Raw genomic sequence first — 21831 nt, 5'->3', positions numbered from 1 at the left:
TTGATGTATGGGGATTATGGAAAGGTAGGTGTAATTAAGTAGTCTACAGCAAGAAGTGTGAAAATATATTGCTACTGGACAATTAGTAATACAACTGCATACAATGGTAGTCTGAAAAGTAAGATAATTTTTAAACATGTTTAAGAAGACTGGGACATTTTTTAGGATATTTCTGTGATACTACCGGAATGTTTTTCTCTTTTTGATAAGTGCTGTATGATGTTCTACATCCAGATGAGCTATCGCCAATGCAGGCAGGGATTTGCTTTGCCTCATCTTAAGGGTGGCACATTCAGGAGTGCAGCACACCCATTTAGGGATTTGCTTTAATGCTTCACTCGGGTGCAGCACACCCATTTAGGCATTTACTTTAATGCCTCATCTGAGGGATGGCAGACTTTGGGTGTGCAGCACACCCATTTAGAGATTTGCTTTAATGCCTCATCTGAAGGGTGGCAGACTTGGGGTGGGCAGCACCACCCATTTAGGGATTTGTTTTAATGCCTCATCTGAAGGGTGGCAGACTGTGGGCTGCGTCATGCGCATTTAGGGATTGCTTTAATGCCTCATCTGTAGGGCTGAACCACTGAAACCAACTAAGTGACTTTGCAATTATTGTTTTGGACTGCTGCTTTATTCAAATAGGATGATGATATGGAGAAAATTTTTAATCTGAAATTTCAACAGCAGTGAAATGTAGTAGTGGACTGTGGAGCCAGGTATAAAAGGCAGTTATCCTCCTTAAAAATGCCATTCCGAAACTACCCCGGGAATTTTTGTAGGTCTGCTGCTGAGTTAAAAAAAAAAAAAAAAAAAAAAAAAAAATTTTTTGGGGTAAAGGTGAGAGTTCTATGTTGCAGCTGTGGTTAAGAAATCCTGTTACATTGTACAGCTCATAGCAAAAGGTGCTTCTCACAGCTCAAAGAAGTCTTCACCTCCTTGGACTCCAAGGTTGCAAGTACAATGCCTTGTTAGGGATGTACCTTTCAGAGCTTATCAAGCAATTGAAAAGACCTCGGAGGTTTGTTATAAAAAGATCAGGGATGAAGAAAAACTCCAAAGAAGACTGGAGGCTTTTACCCCTATACTCACGTTTCATATAGGGGAGACCTGTGCCTTGCTTGCAGGGTTATAAGGAATCCTGTAGTCCAAGTACTCTTGTATCTCAATAAATCAAACAATCCAGTTTGACACTAGGGCAAGTGATCAAAATCAAACCTAAAATAAGCAAGACTAAAAGGAGGGAGGGGTTTGCCAAACAGTGCTTATCCATTCTTTAGAATAAACTCCTTCAAGTTAAGCATGGCTGTTCATAGATTTACCCCTTGTACGATTGGCCTGGTCCTCTTTGAAATGGGAAGCAAGGGGTGTTTTACTAGCAAGGCAATTGCCTCAATGACCAGTTGCCTTGTAAATCCTGTGAGCAACATTTTATTAAATGTCACATTTTCACTTTACATACTACAGAAATCCCATATATGGGGAGCAGCTGTTCTGTTATAGTTCTTGGTTCCATGTTGGTAATCTTGGTATTCATCGTATTTATTGCTGGTTTGAGTTTGGTTTTCCTAATGATGACTTTTTTATCCATTAGCAACACTAAAGATAACAATACTTTCAACTGTTTAGTACATTTAAAATTGCAACACAGTGACAGACATTTCTATACTGATGTTAAATTCTTTATAAGTAAAATACTTTGCATATTTCTATTAGTTTTACACTGAAGCAAACCATTATATTCCCAAAATACATGACCTAAGAACCCCTTGCTTAACTGCCACATCACCAACATATGCATTTTGATTGTGCTAGCAAATTTTTCAAGTCTCACAGCAGTATAGAAATATTTCTGCAGACACTTCCATAGAAAAAAATCTAGAGATGTTCTTCGTGTTTCACTGTTGCAGTCATTACATTTGGGTAATCTGCTTGCAGGTTGCCCTCAGTCCGCTTGATTAACAAAGTCTTGGGTCCTGCGTCGGTTGCTGTCTCTTCTTCCATGACGTCAGGGGTATAAAACATGCAGCCAATGCCATAAAATCTACAGTTTCTTGATTTAGTTGCATATGTAAGGATCCAACATAAATTCCTTCATTGATAGTCTGTAATATCTGTAATCACTCCATACTATTTGTCAATTTTTGTATTCTGTTGTCTTCTGAAATCTAATCCTGCCTTTATATCAGTTACTTATTACTCTCTATTTCTGTTCTAGACTTTATAAAATGCACTGTTTTGCGGTTTAGCAAATTTATTATCCAGCCTCCACACATCTTCCTTCAACTCTAACATGCATCTGTACATGCAAATTGATCTGAGTTCAATAACCCAAAATTTGTCATGGTTCTTTTCATTATATTACTTCATCCCTTTTATCATCTGCTATAAGATGTTGGTACTTTCTTCCTCCCCCCCCCCCCCCCCAAGTACTCATTACATTTTCTTCTTTGTCTATCTTTTTATTATATGTAGCAAATCCTATTGGTGTTCTAATTTTCAAAAGTCTAACTTTCTTTAAAGTAAGTATGTGATTAACATATTTATGTATATAAGGCTTCTCAGTATGTCATTTCAACTAAATTCCTCAAGTAACTCATCTTGCCTTGCCACCACAAAATGCGGGTGTTTTGTATGAATTCATGTTGTCATCATCCTCAACCCCCTTTTTCCCCATTTTTTTACATGGGGTCGGGGTGCCATGTCAACTGTTTCCATCTTTCTTGATTCAGTGCCACTTTCCTACCGTCTTTGACAGTCATGCCTTACTGTCACAGGTCTTCTCTCACACAATCCATCCGTCTCTATGCTAGGAGTCCCTCATTTCCTCTTACCTTCTTCCTGTCTTTCCCAAATCTTCTTCACCATGTTGTTTTCTGCTTTTCCGCATATGTGCCTGAACCATCGTAACCTGTTCTCTTTGACTTTCTTTGCAATTGGATCTACTTTAGCTTTTTCTCTGATGTTCTCATTTTGTCTGACCCATAGAGTACATCCTACTTGCCCATCTCAGGCACTTCATCTCCATCATATCTCCATCAACAGATTATAGACATATTTACAAAATTTTATGCAAAACAGTTTGGCTCCACAAAGGGAGTGATAAGTTGTCCTAGTGACATCCAGGTAACCTCGGACACTGGATAAAATTAGACTATATTGAAAAAGAACTGTGCAAACTGGATCCAAACAAAGTGCACAGAGGAGATGGAATTAGTAATAATGACCTGAGAATACTTCAGCAAGAACTTACAGTACCATTATATCTATTATTTACTAGATCATATAAAAATGGGGAGATTCCTCAAGATTGGAGACATGCGCTTATTAAACCGGTCTTTAAGGGAAGAGGGAATAGGAAAAGCCCAGAGTCATATAGACCCTTAACTTTACTTCCCTGTTGTGGAGAAATAATGGAGAAGGTAACATTGGATAGGTTACTGGCATAACTGTAACGTTTGGGACTTGAAACCATGTATCAGCATGCATGTGTTGAAAATAGAATTATTACCATCTGTGACACGATGTTCTATGTCAAATACTGAAGTTAAATCTATATAAATAATGTCACAGCGCAATCTGTCATTCATAGATGATGTTATATTGTTATATAACATCATCTATGAATGACAGATTGTGCTGTGACATTATTTATATAGATTTAACTTCAGTATTTGACAGGGTCATATACAAAGCACTGATCAATAAATTACCGCAACTAGGTTTCAATGTACTCTTGATTAGATGGATAGCTGCATGGCTTACAAATAGGACATGGCAAGTATCGTATAGCAACCGGACAGTGAAATTCTTTGTTACAATCAGGGTGTCACACATTAGGTTGTATCTTTCAGACTTAACCTTTTCGTATCAGAGGTGTAATACAGTCTATATGCAGATGACATGAAATTGGGTAAACTGATTACATGTGTTACAGATAAGGCATGTCTGCAAAATAGCTTGACTAAATTGACCATTTGGGCACAGGAGAATAATATGCTGATAAATGCATAAAAAAATAAGCATATGAGATTTGAGACACATAAATTAAAAGGTGAACATTGAATACAGCACACAGTGATTAAAACTGCAGATTAATTTAAGGATCTGGGTATAGGGGTAGATTCAGCTTTGAGTTTTTTAATCATAAAACCAATTGATTAATGATAGTTATAGAACTGTCAGTTGTACCAAATGATTTATAAAGTTTAGGAAATCAGAAATGATGAAGTCGTTGTTAATTACATTATACCCAAATTTGAGTATGGAATAACAATATGGAAACCTTATAAGAAAAATAGCATGAGTAAACTGGAAAGAGTACAGTGGAACTATACCAAGGACATCGTGGATGTGCAAATTTAAGTTATCATGAATGGCTAAAATATCTGAACTCGTACAGTGTCTTTTATAGATGTCTATGAGGAGATCTTATTCGGATATATAGGGCATTTACAGACAACTAGCTCTCGGAATGTTTTAGGTTATCAAAAAGGAGTAGAGACTCCTCAGACAATCTATGTAGAAGATTCTTTGGGAATGAGATGTGTACTGATTGGTTCTCTCAGAGATCAGCTGATGCATGGGATAAACTACCAAATTGCTTTAAAGCAAGTACTAGTTTAGATATTTTTAAGAACAGCCTGGAAACTTATGTGAACAAGTGATCTGATATTGTTAATCCTCGTTCATTCCTTATGCATGGGTATCCATTCCAAGCTCGGAACCAAGCCAGCCATTTTCCAAGCTCGCGTCCGCTTCAAACTCTCGAACTAAACTCTTACCCACAATCCCCCTCTCCCTGTTACCTCAAATTTCATTTGCCGCATTGCCATCCGGTTGTGTCAAGCTACTTCTCTTGAGCTAAGTACAGTCAATTGTTGTTTAATTGCTTTACAAATTACTTTTCTGTCAGAAAAGTTGATATTTTATTGTCTCTTACCCTATCGCATCTAGCGTTCATAAATTCCTCAGGTTTTTCTGTCTTTTACATAATACATTTACCATGAGATATTTTCTCTTTACCATCGTTGGTAATCTTTTTCCCATTTCTCTTTCATACCTTTGGGTATTCTCTTGTACCATTGTTGGTACTTTTCTATTAATTAATATGGCAAATAAAAAAGGTAGTCCGGGGTTTAAGTGGTGTTCTGATTGTAAACACAAACTGCCTACTTCTGATGCGCACTCTTTATGTGTTTATTGTTTGGGGGCTTCCCATTTATCTGTTGAACCTCCCTGTACTATTTGTGAAAACATTTCTAATAGAACTTTGTTAGAAAGGAAAATCAAGCTGATACTGAAGGGACTTCTAAAATCTCCCTTTTCAGAGGCTATTTCTGGGTTGGAGGTCTCAACCCCTCCTAAAGCCCATAAGAAAATGGATGTTTCTACTAAGGCTAAATCCTTGCCTTCGTCCCCGGCTAGGGACTTTCACCAGCTAAAACGTAAAAAGGCTACATTTTCGGCTCTGGAGCTCTCTGTCAGCCCCAGTGCTTTCGGTGCCTAGACCTTCGGCTCCATTAGTGATTTCTGCTCAGTCCTCTCCTGCAGCCTTCTACATATCGGCACTGAGGGGCTCCTCGGTTAAGACCATTACCACTGTATCAGCACCGACCGTTCAGTCTGCGCAGACCTTGACTGCATTGGCTCCGAGATCTTCCTCGGAACCAAGGCCTTTATTGTTGTCTCCAGTTTTGTTGGTTCCAGCTTCGGCACCAACTCCCACCACTTTGGCACCGACAACCACTTCGGCACCGATCCCTGTGTCGGTGCAGACAATGACCTCGGCACCGATACTTCTTCGGTGCACACAACAGCAGTCCAGTCTCTCTGCACCGTTGTCCTCGGTGCAGTCAGATGAGATGGGCACCAAGTCTGCCTCTTTTGTGGACAGGCCGGTTTCTCCCTCAGTCTCTCTGAGGTCCACTAGAAGCCTTTCCGAACATGATGTGTTGTCTTGTGGACCAGGCATTCTTGGCCAGAGGTATTCCACAAAGTATGCAGCTCATGTCATAGTCCATTGCAGGCTACAGGGTGTTCACATTTGTCCATGTTTAGATGACTTACTTACCTTTGCACAGTCTTCAAAGTGCAAGGTGTCTCTCACTTGGGTAAGAAATCATCTCCTACACAAATCGGAATTCCAAGAGAACATTCAAAAGTCTTTTTGACTCCTTCACACAGAATTGTGTTATTTTGGTATCTACTAGACACCTCAGTGCAAAGAGCTTTACTTCCCCTGGAAAAATAGATTTGGGGGTTTTCCACTCAAGTCTTCAGTCAAGGTGAAGAAATACTTTAGGATTCTGGGTCGTATGGCATCCATGGATATCATGATATGTCTTGCAAGAGGGCATATATGAAAGATGCAATGGTAGCTGTAGTCTCTCTGCTCCCAATATGAATGCCCATTGTCTTTTCAGATTCCGGTTCTGGGATTTGTGAAAAGAGAAATTTCTTGTTGGAGACAGCAAGTTTTACTGAATCCTGGGTCTCCCCTTCTCCTGTCCTGCTCCAAAGCATTCATTCACCACAGACACCTTGGACTTTTGTTTGGGGAACCATATCAAAGGGGGTAAAAATGCAAGGTCTCTGAGAAAGGTGACTGACCAAAGCACATAAACCTAAGAGGTGCTAGCTGTTATAAGCTGTCAACTCTCTGAATCATCTCTGGTTCCCAAAACCTGCTCAGATTGTTATAGGCAATAACACTGTGATGTGGTACCTAAACAAGGAAGGTGTAACCATATCTTACCCCTTATGAAGAATAGCCATGTTCTCATGGGCTATAGCATTACAGCACAGCCTCACTCTAGAGGCATCTCAAATTACATCATAGTGACAGACAAGCTGAGCTCATGAATGGAAACTAGATCAGGGCCAGTATTTATTCCATCTGTGAGAATTCCACTGGTAGTTCAGAGCAAAGATAAAGGTGTATCAGTTGGAAAATTTGGTTCCAGGACTCCATGCAATAATAACTGGAAGACAGATGTCTTTTTCTTTGGACAGGAATGTTTCTGTATGCTTTTCCAGCTTTTCCACTAATACCCAGGGCACATCCGAAGATTCAGAAGAATCTCCAAAGATCATTGTGTTGACTCCCTTCTGGCCCAGGCAACAGTAGTTTTCCCTTCTTTTGGAATTTGCCAGGGGCAATTACCACAAGCTTCCTCACAGACTGGATCTACTCTCACAAGAAAACTGGTATTTTGATGCATCCTGACCTCAGACTACTACTGCCTGAATGATAGGATTTTAATATGTTTTAGGCAGCTGTTTACTGTGGATATGCAGCAGGTATTAATGGAGACGAAGCCTGCTACTGGAAAATTATATGCAAGTCAGTGGAAAAAGGTTTTCAAGTTTAGTGCAAACAAAATAACCAACTCTCATTGAGGGCTAGTGTTTATCTGGTTTTGCAATATTTTTGTGAGTTACTGTTCTGTGGCCTGTATTATTTCTCCATCAAGGTTAATTTGTTTGCTATTTCAGCAGGTATGCCCGTGGATCCCCCTTTAATGCATTCTCATGTGAAAATGTTCTTGACAGCGGAACTACACAAGTCTTCCAAGAAAACCAGTGGCTCCTGTTTGAGATCTTCACTTTGTGTTATAGAAGCTAAGACTTGCTCCATTTGAACCAGCTTATCAGGCTGACAAGTTGTTAACATGGAAATTTTACTGATTGTTCTGACCTGTGCAAGAAGGGTTACCGTGTCTCATTGTCCACAGAGACAGGGTTTCTTTGAGAACTAATCTTTGTATGCCTAATGTTGTGTCCGAGTTTGCTTTAAGCCATGCTGTTCCATCTCCTTGTGCTCTTCCATGAACCCAAAAAAGGGCACGAGGTTACTACATAACCTTTATATCCACAGACAACTTGGGTACTAGCTTGACACAACAAAATCTTTCTATTTCTGATCAGTTCATTCCTTGTGAAAGAAAGAAGAGACTATTTCCAAATTGTTATCTCTTGCTATTACCTTTTGTTTTTTCCACAACATCAGAACTATTTCTGACAAGGTCAAGGCACACTCCACCAGGACCTTGGCTGCATCTATGGCTTTTTGGAAACTGTTGAAGTTTAGAAATATTCTAGAAGCAGGTATTTGGCCATCTGTACATAACCTTTTCAAAGAATTACAAGCTAGATTGCATGTCCATGTCTTGGTCAGGGTTTTGCTATGACAATTTTCACTGAGCTCTTGTACCCACCTCTTCTACCTCCTGAATGTTCTATGGCAATCTACCTGTATACCCACCCCCTTCTACCTCCTGAATGTTCTATGGCAATCTACCTGTATACCCACCCCCTTCTACCTCCTGAATGTTCTATGGCAGTCTACCTGTAGAGCTTAGGCTACTGCAGCAGTAATCACTGAAACGTCTACAATTCTGGTAAGTCTACTTATACAACTGTACCTTTCCTGGTATTGTATAACTCTGTTTTAGTGGATTTTATTTATTTTAGACAGTTTTTCCTATTGCTTTTGTCTCTGGTATCCGGTGCATTGTTTGGTGGAGAAGGGGTGTCTTTGCTTTGGGCTGAAGGATTGCCTAGGTTATGCATTTTAATGTGTTTTTATCACTTTATATGCAGATGTTTTATTATCATTTTTTGTGATGTGGGTGGTGTTTTACCTTTTGGGAGTGGATTTTTTTGTGGAGTCAGTTATTTACTTTCTGAGGTTGTTTCTTTTAGGTTTTCAGATTGTCCAATTAGATATTTTGTGACTTTCTGTGGAGTCTGGTTATTTACTATTGCTTTAATGTTGTTTCATGGTGTTGTATTCATTCATTTTATTTTATCAAGTACAGCCAGTAGGTAAGTTTGTGCTTAATTTTTTGGAGGATTGTAGAGGTTGTGATTTTTAGGTCCTTCATTTAACGTGCCTGATGGCATCACTACTGACACTAGCTGGCCTATGTATTCCAGTGGTGTGGAAAATGGGCATCCCTTGAATTGGAAACAGCCATATTGCCCACTTTTCCCACTTGGGAATCTTGATTGATCCTTCATTCTCTGGTGAGAGTCATGTCTTAGGGACTGGGATAGTCTGGTCCTGGGAGGTTCCTCCCTACTGGGAGCACCCCCCCCCCCCAAGTATGCTGTGCCTCTGCTGATACTGCCATTGTACTGTGTTGATGAGAGGCATGTTTGTGCACATTGGATTTGTATTGGTGTGTTGGTAGTAAGACATGTGACAACACACACACTGTGCTCAGTCTCCACTGGGTAAAATATAGTACTTATGCTAATTGCAACTTTTTGTGGTGAGCCAAGTCACCTCTCTCCCCCAACATGGCTGTGCTAGTAACGACTACTCACTGTCATCCTCCCTGTGAAGATCCTACAGGTGTCTATGCTGCTAATGTTACCCAGATCACCTGCACCATACTCAGGGCTTTATCTTTCTATGCTTCTTGGCTCCCTGCTGGTTTTAATTTGTACCATTTGCACATACACAAGCACAGCCCATATTCAAAGTGCAATTTTATGTATATTAGATACGTATGATTTGCTGCTGAGATAAGGGCAGCAGTAAAGACACAGAACTTCTATATGGAAAGCAGTTTGGCATCAGTTAACATGGCAGGTTTGTTGCTTTCCATTAGAGCTTCCATACCATGCAATACTTAATGAACTCTAGTTACACATCTTTGCTATCCTTTAACTGTTGCCCTGCCTTAAAGAGATGTATTACTTTGGTTTAAAAACGAACAAAAAAGTGTCTCCATATCCTAATTCTGATAGTCCTTTTTCATTTCAGCATTCTTTTAAATGCTGACATTTGTCTCTGGACTGATTAAGCACTTTTGTTCTTATCATAAAGAACTTTATCAATAAAGTTTAATACAGTTTCTAAACAGTTTTGTCAGTGGACTTTTCTGTTTCAGCAGGTTGTTCCTAATTTGTTACCCTTGGGACTGGATTATGTAATTGTAGTGTTTTTTTTTTTTTCTGTAGTTGATATCAAGGCTCTCAACTTCTTGAATCCTCTGTGGTCTACAGGATCTTTTGGGGTTGTTGTGTACAATCCATCCATTTATCCACAACCCCTTTTTCCCCATTTTTGCACATGGGGTTGGGGTATTACTTCAACAGTGACAGTCATCTAGAGCCAAAATTTACCCCACTGGTTGACTAGCCCTGCTGCAGTAGTTCTTCCACACTAAACACTCGCACCCACACTCACACCTATGGCCAATTTAGTGTGTCCACTCCACTTACTTGTGTCTTCTGTATTGTGGGAGGTAACTGGAGCTCTTTTAGAAACCATGCAAACACAGGGAGGACATGCATACAAGGCACCCCAGCCGAGTATCGAACCAGGGAACCTCTTGATGTGAGGCAACAAGACTATCTGCTGTGCCACTGTGCCACCCTACATTATATATTTGTATATGTAATATTGTTAGTTGTAGGGAAATTTTATTTATGTATTTCTAGTGTAGATTTTTGATTTGAAAAACTTAAAGGGGTTAAGGGGGAAAAGAAATATTAAAGAATGGAAAAATTAAGCCAGGGCCCCAGAGGTTTAATTGCTGACCTGGGAGTCTACTACTTACTAAAATTTGTACCCATTTCAACTCGTGTGAGACTGCAAAAACAGATGCACGTTAATTCTCAGAAGTTCAACTAAAAATTAGTTTTATGATAAATTAATGCATTTCAGAAATCTGATCAGCATGACTAAATGTCCTCTTGCTATGTATGAGTTAGTCTTTTGTATTGGAGCACTCCTATCACAAGGCTAATTGTTTTCAGACTGGACGTTTCTTAAGGGAAGAGATTGATAGTCTTTCTGCGTGCATCATTGTTTCTGGCCATTAATAATCGCAAATGCTTTGTGTTAATCATTCATCACACATCTTTTTCTTGGCTTTTAGGGAATGTACAACTAATTTTGCATTTGTGTGGATGTTGTCTGTGTGTTCTGTCTTTTGGACAATCAGTTAGAACTGTGTGTGTGCTGTTCTTAGTTAAAGTTATCTGTGCTCCTGTGTCTGTAGCAGTTAAATGAGCCAATGAGTGGTGGTAGCATTTTTTAAGTCTTAAGTAGGATTAAATTTCCTTTTATGCAGTAAACGTATTCTCCTTTTTAACCCTTGCTTGGCTATTTAGCCAGTTGTATCATATCTTTCACAACTACTTTGTTGCCACATCTTATAGCTGCAAAGGCTGGAAGTCCAGTGAATATGAGAAAGTGCATGCAGTGCTTACCTTGTCTTTCTTGCCAGTTCACTAACCCTCATGAAAGTTAGTTTTTTTTATAATATAGGCTCTTTAAAAAGAAATGCTAAAACTTTTTTAATAGGAAAAGTTATGTCATTGCGCAGAGACTTCAGAAAAAGCAGTATAGCCCTGGTCTGCTGAAGCACAATTTTGTTGTGGATGACTACTTTTCATTATCCGAGGCTGAGATCTGACAAATGAATCCTGTTCATTTGTCCTGGGAGATGTCTGGGTGTTGGGAGGGCTGAGCATTTCCACCTTTCTCTCTACTAGCAAGGGCTTTATCTAGTGAATTATTTGACACTTTCCTGACAAGCTTTCCCTGATCACATGAACTGCTAGTGTTTATGTATATGCGTATACATTTGTATACGTGTGTGTGTGTCTATATATATATATATATATATATATATATATATATATATATATATACATATACATACACACACACACACACATATATATATATATATATATATGGTTCCACTTCATATCGTCGAATTATCATTTCATCGAATTGCAAAACATCGAGACCAAATCCCAGACACTGTTTACTACGTTTATGCAGGGGGGAAAGCCCCCCCCTGCTCCCCCCATGAGCCCCCCACCCCGTAAATTAAATATACCAACTCCAAATATACACCAACTACAGTGGGGTTAGGAAATTACCTTTTTCCCCCACTGTAGTGTGACCTTGGAGTTGGTATTATATTTAATGTACGGGGGGGGTGTGGGGGCTTAGCCCCCACATGGAGGGTGCAGGGTGACTTGCTCCCCCCCCTGCATAAACGTAGTAAAAACTATGTGGTTTGTTATTTCTAGTTGCTTTATAGTTTTCACTGATTTGAGATTCGATGTTATGAGTTTTTAACAATTTGGTCTCGATGTTTTGCAATTCAATTAAATGATAATTCGACAATATGAAGTGGAACCATATAAAAATAAAATGTGTGTGTGTATACATATGTATGCGAATAAAACAATATAAATTAATATATATGATATAATAATAATTCAGTCAGGGATTTGATTTCAAGGGCTGAAGCCACTGGAAAAGTAATAAAACAAGCTTGGATTAGAGTTACAATCTCTCCCAGAGGATGTGAAAGCCTAACTGTTAAATGCTCCTTTGCATAAGGGTTTTTAAGAGAGGCAAACTTATGCAGGGGGTTAAGCAGTTATTCTTATCTAATTTCCAGGGAAACTACCCTTCTAATCCAGGACAACTTAGCTCAACAAAATTCTGGCAAACAGTTGAGGAAAATAGCAAGGTGCCTGTAAAATGAAAGGTGACTGGTACCAAGGAACATCTTACCTCATGTCTCCTTTCTCTCCCCCCCCCCATACACTTTTGCTTTCCTCTGACCATTGCAGTGAATCTTTATTTTTGCCATACTGCATGGCAGTCAATAACCACAGACTCCTGGGTGCTAAGCATCACAGAACATGGCTTCAGACTTGAGTGGAATCCCTCCCATTCCAGCCGGGATTCCATTCCCTCCAAAACACTAGCTTCATCTTACGCCTGAAATCATTAGAGTGTTAATTTTACCATGGTGTTAAAGGACCAAAAGCTTTATAGCAATGGAGACAAGGCTTCTATTTAAGGTGTTTTCTGTTTCCTAGAAAAGGAGGCAGTGCTTTTATTTAAGATGTTTTCAAAAGGAACATGGAGGACCATTTTAGATGCGTCAAACTTTAACACCTTTCTTCTCATTCCAAAGTTAAGTTCTTTCCTGTTCTTTCCCCACAACAAAAAAAGCATATCTGTCCTAAAGAATGTTTGTTTACATATCCCCATTCACAAAAAAACACAGATTTTTTTATTATAATTTTGTGTATTGGGATTGCTTTCAGACTGCATTAATGGAATAAGAGGAGGTTGCTTATGAGAATGAGAGCATTTTTACTTGCCGAGCAGTCCTAATGTCTGCCTGTAGTCCTGCAGTTAAGAGGCTAGACCTGATGTCCTTCAAGGATGCATCTGCAGTCCTAACAAATGGGTTGTCCTGCCTCAGGCAGCCCTTCGGTCGGCCGGATTCCAAAGTCTGGGTCTGGCCTCGGCTGATGTCGCACTTCACCCGATGTCATAGCTGCTGTCAATTGGGTATAAAGGCATCAGCCGACGCCATTTTCCCCAGTCTTTCTTGCCGCGTGGTGCCCGAAGCAGAAGCTGTTCGCAAGTGCCGGTCGGTCAGAACCAGAGATTGCTACTACCGAAGACTTCTAAAAAGCTAAGTACCCCGTTGGGGACTCTTTCTTGCCTCAGCCGATGTCAGAAAAAGTGAATAACTGTTTAACTTGTGGGAAACAAATACCTCATAAAGATTTCCACTCTTACTGCCTACCTTGCTTAGGCCCAGACCACGACGTAGCAGCTTGTCTAGCCTGTGCTTCCTTCAACCGACGGACACTTAGACGTCGGTCGGAGTTTGCAGAGGAGTTTTTCGGCTCCGCTTTTGCTTACAACATGCCGTCGGAGACTCCGACTTCACAATTAGCTAAAAAGCGTAAGGAAAAGGACCGACACTCACGGTCCGCGGTTTCGGCCGAAACCGCGGTTAAGCCAACCGCGAGTGTCTCGGTTTCGGCAGAAACTGAGTCCGCGGTTCTTCCTTCGGCCGAAAGCATGCCTCCTACAACCGAGGCCTCTTCCAGCATGGCTGAATCTGCTACTTAAATTCCACCTGCTCTTACAGGTTCTCAGGATTTATCAGATACTATCCCTTTAGATATATCTACTCCTGCACGTGGAGCTGCTAGGCCCCCTGCATCCATGTCAATTAAGGCTTTTTCCAGGGAGGCCTAGCTCTAGTACTCAAATGCTTAGTCTAGCAGAGGATCTCATTTCTTTGATCAGGGGATCCCAGCCTCATCCTGACAGGGCCTCTCACCCCCCTCCAGAGAAGAGGCCTAGAGCAGAGCCCCTGAGCCAGTTTCTTCAGACTACTCCTCTGATGATTCAGAAAATACAAACCCTCCAGAAGGCCCTTATTCTCCATATGAGGACTCTGATGCAGAAGACTCCATTCCTTCTGCCTCTCCTCCTGAGGAATTTTCTTTTGGGGAAACCTTGCATGCTATGAGAGAACAATTTCAATGGCAGGGCCAGGATTTTTCAGACTCTAGGAAAAGGCTTAGGACCTTTTTACATTTGCCACAGCATAGGCCTTTAGCCATTCCTCCAGTACTTACAGTTGTGGATGATGCATTCAATGATGCTTGTATTGCCCCTGACTCCCAAAGCTGTAGCAGCTGCCTCTGCCCAAAACCCCCTCCCCTCTGAAAGAGAATCTAGGGCATTAGAGAGATGGGGTAAAAAAGTTTATACTTCTGCTACTCTTTCGGCTAGGGCCTTAAACTGTCAATTCCACATGATTCAGTATCAGGAATTTTTGTTAGATCAGCTAACTAAAAAACTGTCCTCACCTGAACCTTTAGACCGTAAGTCCCGTCAGGAATTGGTACATAGCACTCAGCAGGTCAGTAATCATTCCTTAAAATGCGGCTATGATGCACTGGAGGCTTCCTTTAGATCAGCTATGACTGGTACAGTGATCAGAAGGCATGCATGATTAAAAGAGCAATCCTTACCAGACCATGTAAAGTCAAAGCTCCTAGATGCACCCATGGAAAAACACAGTTTGTTTGGCTCCCCTGCACAGCAAGTGTTGAAGGTGGAAGGCAAAGCGAAATCTGTCCAGACAGTCAAGGATTTCTTACAGGTCCAGCCTCCGAGGTTTAGTAGGAACTGGCCTTCCAAGAATTGGTCCTTTCCAGACACCTCCAGAGCACAGAGAGGCAGGAATAGGCATCCAAGAGGCAGAGGTCAATCCAGAGGTGCCTACAGGGGACGTCAGTGGCAGCCTAACAACCAGAGAAGTACTGCCACAGATCCAGCCACTACCACTTCCACAGGACAATCACAGTGACTTGGCTCTGAAACCGCCTACCAGGGAACAACTAGAAGCACCCTTAGGCGGAAAGCTAGCCTTATTTTCAGTAAACTGGCATTACATTACAGGAGACAAATGGATTTTACAGACAATAGACAAAGGTTACAGGTTTCACTTCCATACTCTACCAAGGAAGAGAGGAATGCCAAACCTACCTCCAAACCAAAAGACAAATGCTCTGGAACAAATAGACCACTTACTAAGGATGAGAGCTATAGAAAAGGTACCGTCTATGGAACAAGGACAAGGATTTTACTCCAGACTTTTCCTGGTACCAAGAAAGGAAAACCAATGGAGACCTATTCTCGACCTGTCCGCTCTGAACACATATCTCATTGTTCCAAAATTCAAGATGCTGACCCTACAGCAACTTCTTCCCATGCTGGGCAAGGAGTCTTGGCTGGTAACTCTAGATCTCAAGGAGGCATACCTGCACGTCCCCATATGACCAAATTGCAGAAGATACCTCAGATTTCTTGCAGGATCAGAGCATTATCAATTCTCAGCATTGCCTTTTGGCTTATCTACTGCACCCAGAGTATTCACGGAATGCCTGGCATCAGTAATTGCTCATTGCAGGCTTCAGGGAATTCAAATTTATCCATACCTGGACGACTGCCTGTTACAAGCGGACAACAAAAGCAAATTAACAAAAGATTTGAGAAAGGTTATTCACCTATTGCAAGCCCTGGGATACACAGTCAACATAAAAAAAGTCAAGGCTGATACCATCCCAAAGGATAACTTTCTTGGGTGCAGAACTGGACACATCAAACCAAATGGCATTCCTCACAGCAGAAAAGCAGAAGCACCTACCACTCTATTTCATGGCATTAACAACGCAGAACCAGCTTACAGCAAGGAAAGTCCTGCAGGCCCTGGGTTACATGGCATCCTGCATAATATTGATTCCACATGCCAGACTACATATGAGGAAGTTGCAATGGTACCTAAGGAATTTATGGTCTCAGCACAAGCACAGCCTAGAAACCCAAATTCCAATAATTCCATGCCTGAAGCAATAATTCTGGTGGTGGGCTCAGGCCTGTCAATTGAACAAAGGACTGCCCTTCCACAGCCCTCACCCAAGCCAGACTATCACCACGGACGCCTCAGACCTCGGTTGGGAGGCACACATGGTGGACAAGTGCATACAAGGCTTATGGACTCAAGACCAGCTGAACCTACACATAAATCAAAAAGAGATGCTGGCAGTAAAGCAGGCAATTCAGACATTCAGGCCGTTTCTTCAACAGGGTCATTTGCTGATAAGGACGGACAACACCACAGTTATGTGGTATATCAACAAACAGGGAGGCACACATTCATATCCTCTATGCCGGATGGCAATGGACCTCTGGAATGTGGCCCTGAACCTCAACATTCAGCTCCAGGCAATATTTGTGCCAGGAAAAGAAAATATACTAGCAGACATCTTAAGCAGAACTACCACGGATGCCCACGAATGGATGCTGCATCCAGACATCTTCAAAACCATTACAAGGAAATGGGGACTACCAGAAATAGACCTATTCGCATCCCCACACAACCACCAATTGAAAAAATTCTGCACAAGGACATACCACCCACTTGCTTGGAAGGTGGACTCCCTATCTTTCAGTTGGGAAAACCTGACAGCATATGCATTCCCACCTCTTCCTTTGATGCACAAAGTGCTACTGAAGATCAAAGAAGATCACCCGAGGATCATCCTGATAGCTCCAGACTGGCCGAGGCAGCATTGGTACCCGCTACTGAGGAGTATGTCTCGGGAACACGCATGGCTTCTACCCCTAGTTCCTTTACTGCTAACACAGAACAACTTCAAAATCCTGCATCCAAACTTGAAAACACTGCAGCTAGCTGCTTGGAATATTACATAAGACAAAATAACCCAGATTTATCTCAAAGGGTTAAAGACATTATCTTGGAGGCTCGCAGACCCTCAACAAGAAAAACTTATTCAGCAAAATGGAAAAGATATCTCATTTGGAATGCAGCAAAAGGAGAAAATGTATCACTGGCAAACATAGCTAACATCCTGGAATAATTAGCAGAGCTTTTCCACAATGGCCTGTCTTACTCCTCCATTAAGATTCATGCATCAGCAATTTCAGCAGAATACAACGTGGATCCTCCAGTCTTTTCTCATCCTCTACTTAGGCAGTTTGAGAGGAATTAAAAATGTAAAGCCACCAAGGAAGCCACCATTGCCTACATGGGACTTGAACTTTGTGTTAGAAAAGTTGACACTTCCCCCTTTTGAACCAGCAGCAACAGCAGAATTACAGTACTTATCTTGGAAAATTGCTTTCCTGCCTGCAATCACTTCAGCAAGAAGGGTTTCTGAATTACAGGCATTAATGGCAGTACAGCCCTTCCTTATCTTCCATCAGGATAGAGTGTCCATGAGAACTAATCCTACATTTATGCCAAAGGTGGTCTCCAGGGTATCATTAAACCAAGCAATCCACCTACCTACATTCTTCCCCAACCCACAGAACAGGGGGGAAAAACTACTACATACCTTGGATGTGCATAGGCAATTGCGCTACTACCTGGACAGAACCAAGAACAACAGAAAAACTGACCAGCTTCTGGTAGCATATGCAACAGGAATGGAAGGAAAAGCAATTTCAAAACGGACAATCTCAAAATGGATAGGAAATTGCATTAGATTTTGTTACTCTTTTCATGGAAAGACAACTCCAGAAAACATCAGACCTCACTCCACAAGGGCTACAGCCACTACTACAGCTTTTTTACGAGGAGTGGCTACCAAAGACATTTTAGAGGCTGCTACTTGGAGCTCCGTGCATACATTTGCCAAGCATTATAATCTACCTTTATACTCCAGATTCCGAGCAGGTTTTGCCACTGCTGTTTTGCAAGGGATCTGAACTACACCATAATCTTCTTAGTACCTCCTCCCCCAGTTTGGCTATGGTATTCTACCCATTTGTTAGGACTGCAGATGCATCCTTGAAGGACATAGTACAGTTTTGTACCTACCATAAATGTAGATGTCCGAGAGGTATGCATCTGCAGTCAGGATTACCCTCCCTCCTTCCCCTCTGTGGTACTCCTAGGGTATTTGCCCATCTTGTAGCTAGCTGGGGGAATCTATTATGGTGTATTTGTTTATATATCTATATATGTATATACCTGTTTATTTTTATTTGCTCTCTACTATTTGGAATCATTTGCATTTATCCAAATTTAGCCTTCCTAGAGGGCACCTGGCATCTGGGGCAAGAAACACTGAGGAAAATGGTGTCGGCTGATGCCTTTATACCCAATTGACAGCAGCTATGACGTCGGGTGAAGTGCGACATCAGCCGAGGCCAGACCCAGACTTTGGAATCCGGCCGACCGAAGGGCTGCCTGAGGCAGGACAACCCATTTGTTAGGACTGCAGATGCATACCTCTCGGACATCTACATTTATGGTAGGTACAAAACTGTACTTTTCTACACATCATTTGCTATACTAAATAGAAGTGCACAATTTTGTGCATCGAGAATTGTGATCACGCTGTGAAATCAGATCAAAAATCTTAGCAGCACTTAAAGGTACTTAATAAAAGCTTAAGTACCCCTAAGTACTGAAGATTTGTGTCTTGCTCTAGGAACTCACAGCAGATAAGTGCTGGCTAGCAGAGAACAGTGGTAAAAAGTAAAACGGCTTTTAAGTTATTAGAACTTCATCCTGAGACACTTTGTTGTTATTGCAGCTTTTCAAGCCACTACTTCGCCAGAGGGGCACTTTGTTTATGCCTGTGGTCAGCTTGACAGCGCCAAGTACTTATTGACTTTCAAAGGCATTGAAATCTGGTAAAATACTTTGCACTCATGCACTTTTTTTTCTGAAACTGGCAAGTACATTGAATATATAATTCTTAGTAGTGCATATAGCTTTATGATCATAACCCATGTGTGTTTTTAACTAGGGTGACATGTCTCAAACTCAAAAAAAAAAACGCACAGTCTGTTATGATTGGATGACCATAATACTCTATATTTGTACCTTCGCTATAGCTGATCCTGTTCATGGTTTTGGAATTACAGCATGATGCACCATTTAGAGTTATTAATAACAAGCTGTTAGTGGAATTCTTTGTGTTCTATGAATTCCTTGTAGGTGGTAAATCAAAAGACCTCCCCAACTGCAGGGCCATAGCTATTCTACCCCCACCATCCAAATTCTTTAAAAATCTATTCATAATCAACTACTCGGCTCTATAGTACATCGCAGAGTACTCACCCCCACCTAGCACATATTCTTGCCACACCGCAGCACTAGCACTGCCTATCCTAGCGTGGATTCTTGCCACACCTTAGCACTAGCACTGCTTAATCTAGCGTGGATTCCAGCCACACCGCAGCACTGCCTAACCTAGTGTGGATTCTGGCCACACTGCAGCACTAGCACTGCCTAACCTAATGTTTATTCCGGCCATACTGCAGCACTACACTGCCTAACCTAACATGAATTCCGGCCACACCGCAACACTAGCACTGCGTAACCTAACCTGGATTCTGGCAACACCACAGTACTACCACAACCCTCCAACTTCAAAATCACCATAAATAACCCAGAAATGCTGGTGACCTAGTTTTTGCAGTATTTCTCAACCTCTCGAAGGCCTTTGGTACCATCTCCCACCCCATCCTTCTTACTAGATTTTCATCATTAGGATGTAATCCACCTTCCATTGCCTGGTTCAGTAGCTACATATCTAATAACAAGCAGTCAAATGGCAGTCTGAAACTTCCACCTTTCTGACACTACCTATGGGTGTTTCACAGGGATCCATCCTGGGCCCCCTTCTTTTTATTATTTTCACAAATGTTCTGCAGAAAGCTAGTAAACATGTTTCATTAATACAATGTATGGATGACTGAACCCATCTCTGTTCTGCAAAGACCCTTGATCAGCTTCAAAAACTCATTCAAGAATCTTTCCTCTCTATTGAAATGTGGCTTAGTCAGTCTCAAGTCTTAGTGAATCCCCAGCAATCCTCCCAAAAAACTAAATTGCTCCTGTTCACTCCCATACAATACAGTGGTAAAAAATCACTCTTGTCTCTAACTTCATCTAACGATACCCCAGTAAAAGCAGTCACCCATACCAAACTCCTAGGCATTACTATAGATCAAACTAAAAGTTTGACATCCATATAAAAGAAGCAGAATGGGGGAGATCTGAAGACTGAAATAGAAGGGAAAACAGAGGAACAGGTTAACGGCTCCAGGTATATGGAGGGTAGGTTGAGGAGAAAGGCAGTCTGAATGAGGAGATAAAGCCTAGATGTGGAGGAGCTGTAGCCAGCTGGCACTTTGTGTCAGGGGTAGTGTATGACAGAAGAATGCCAAAGAAGCTGAAAAATAAGTTGTATAAAACACTGGTGTGCCCAGTACTATTGTATGGTACAGAAACTTGGGCAGTAAAGACAGAGCAGTTTAGGAAGCTAAAAGTGATGGCGACGAAGTGCCTGAGATATGTGGTAGGATGCACACTGTGAAACAAAGAAATGAAGACATCACAGAAGATGCCAGAGTAGCTCCAGCTGCAGATGAGGTCAGTGAGAACAGATTATGGTGATTTTGGCACATGTGCAAAAAAGCAGAAGACAATCTGGTAAAGAAGAACTGGGACAGTCACGAAGAAGGCAAGAGGAAATGAGAGCATCCAGCAAAGACATTGATGGATTGTATGAGAGAAGACCTGCGACAGTCAGGCATGACTGTTGATGGTAGGAGAGTGGCATTGAATTGAATAGAGATTCTGACACTTGACATGATACTCTGACACCATGTAGAAAATGGGGGGAGGTGATGATGATGTAAACAGCAGTCAAAAAACTTAATCAGAAACTCTGTATAGGATAAAGGTTTTCCTTGTTGAAACTTATAGAAAATGAATAGCTAGCACATCTCCTCCCTACCCTATGATATGGTGCACCCATTTTCATTAACCTACCACCAACTCACTCACAAGAAGATGAACAAGTAATGTAATAAAATAGCAAAATGTGCCTGTAATCAACATGCACACACCTCTCCACTGCCTTGCCCTCAAATGCCTGTATTCTCCAGCATTACTTGGCAAATGAAGCACTTAGCTCAGGTGATAAATTACTGTTAAATGTGATCAAATCCAAAAATCTGTAGATTGACTCCATAGCTCTTACAATGTATTTCTGAGTCAGACCCTTTCAAACCACAGTTAAAGCAACACCAAATAACTCCTGGTCCTACCGTCGCTCAACCCCAGGCTTTATCTTAACTTGTAACCCTAATAACTCCTTTCACATTCTTGCCCTCGCTCTTGGCTCTCTCTAACACATACTCGATCTCCTTGACTCTCCACTAATAATCCACTACCCTTCCTACTTTTCCACTCTCTCTCTTTCTGTTATCCTTTAGTCATCTCTTACCCATATTATAACTACTTTCCCATCAGCACAGCACCTCCATGTTACTGTTATCTTAGCCTGGTACTACATTTGATCTGTTCATTCTTTAGCAATGCCATTATTTTTGATTACTTTGTAATTGTAGTTAAATACCATAGTTATAAATGTACAGTCAAAGAATTGTGAAGATTTATTCTCTAACTTAACCGATGTGAT

Source organism: Protopterus annectens, chromosome 15.part0 (assembly GCF_019279795.1).
Source record: "Protopterus annectens isolate FY-2018-M chromosome 15.part0, PAN1.0, whole genome shotgun sequence".
In the NCBI taxonomy this organism is placed as follows: domain Eukaryota; kingdom Metazoa; phylum Chordata; order Ceratodontiformes; family Protopteridae; genus Protopterus; species Protopterus annectens.
Note: the sequence above shows the minus strand (reverse complement) of the source record.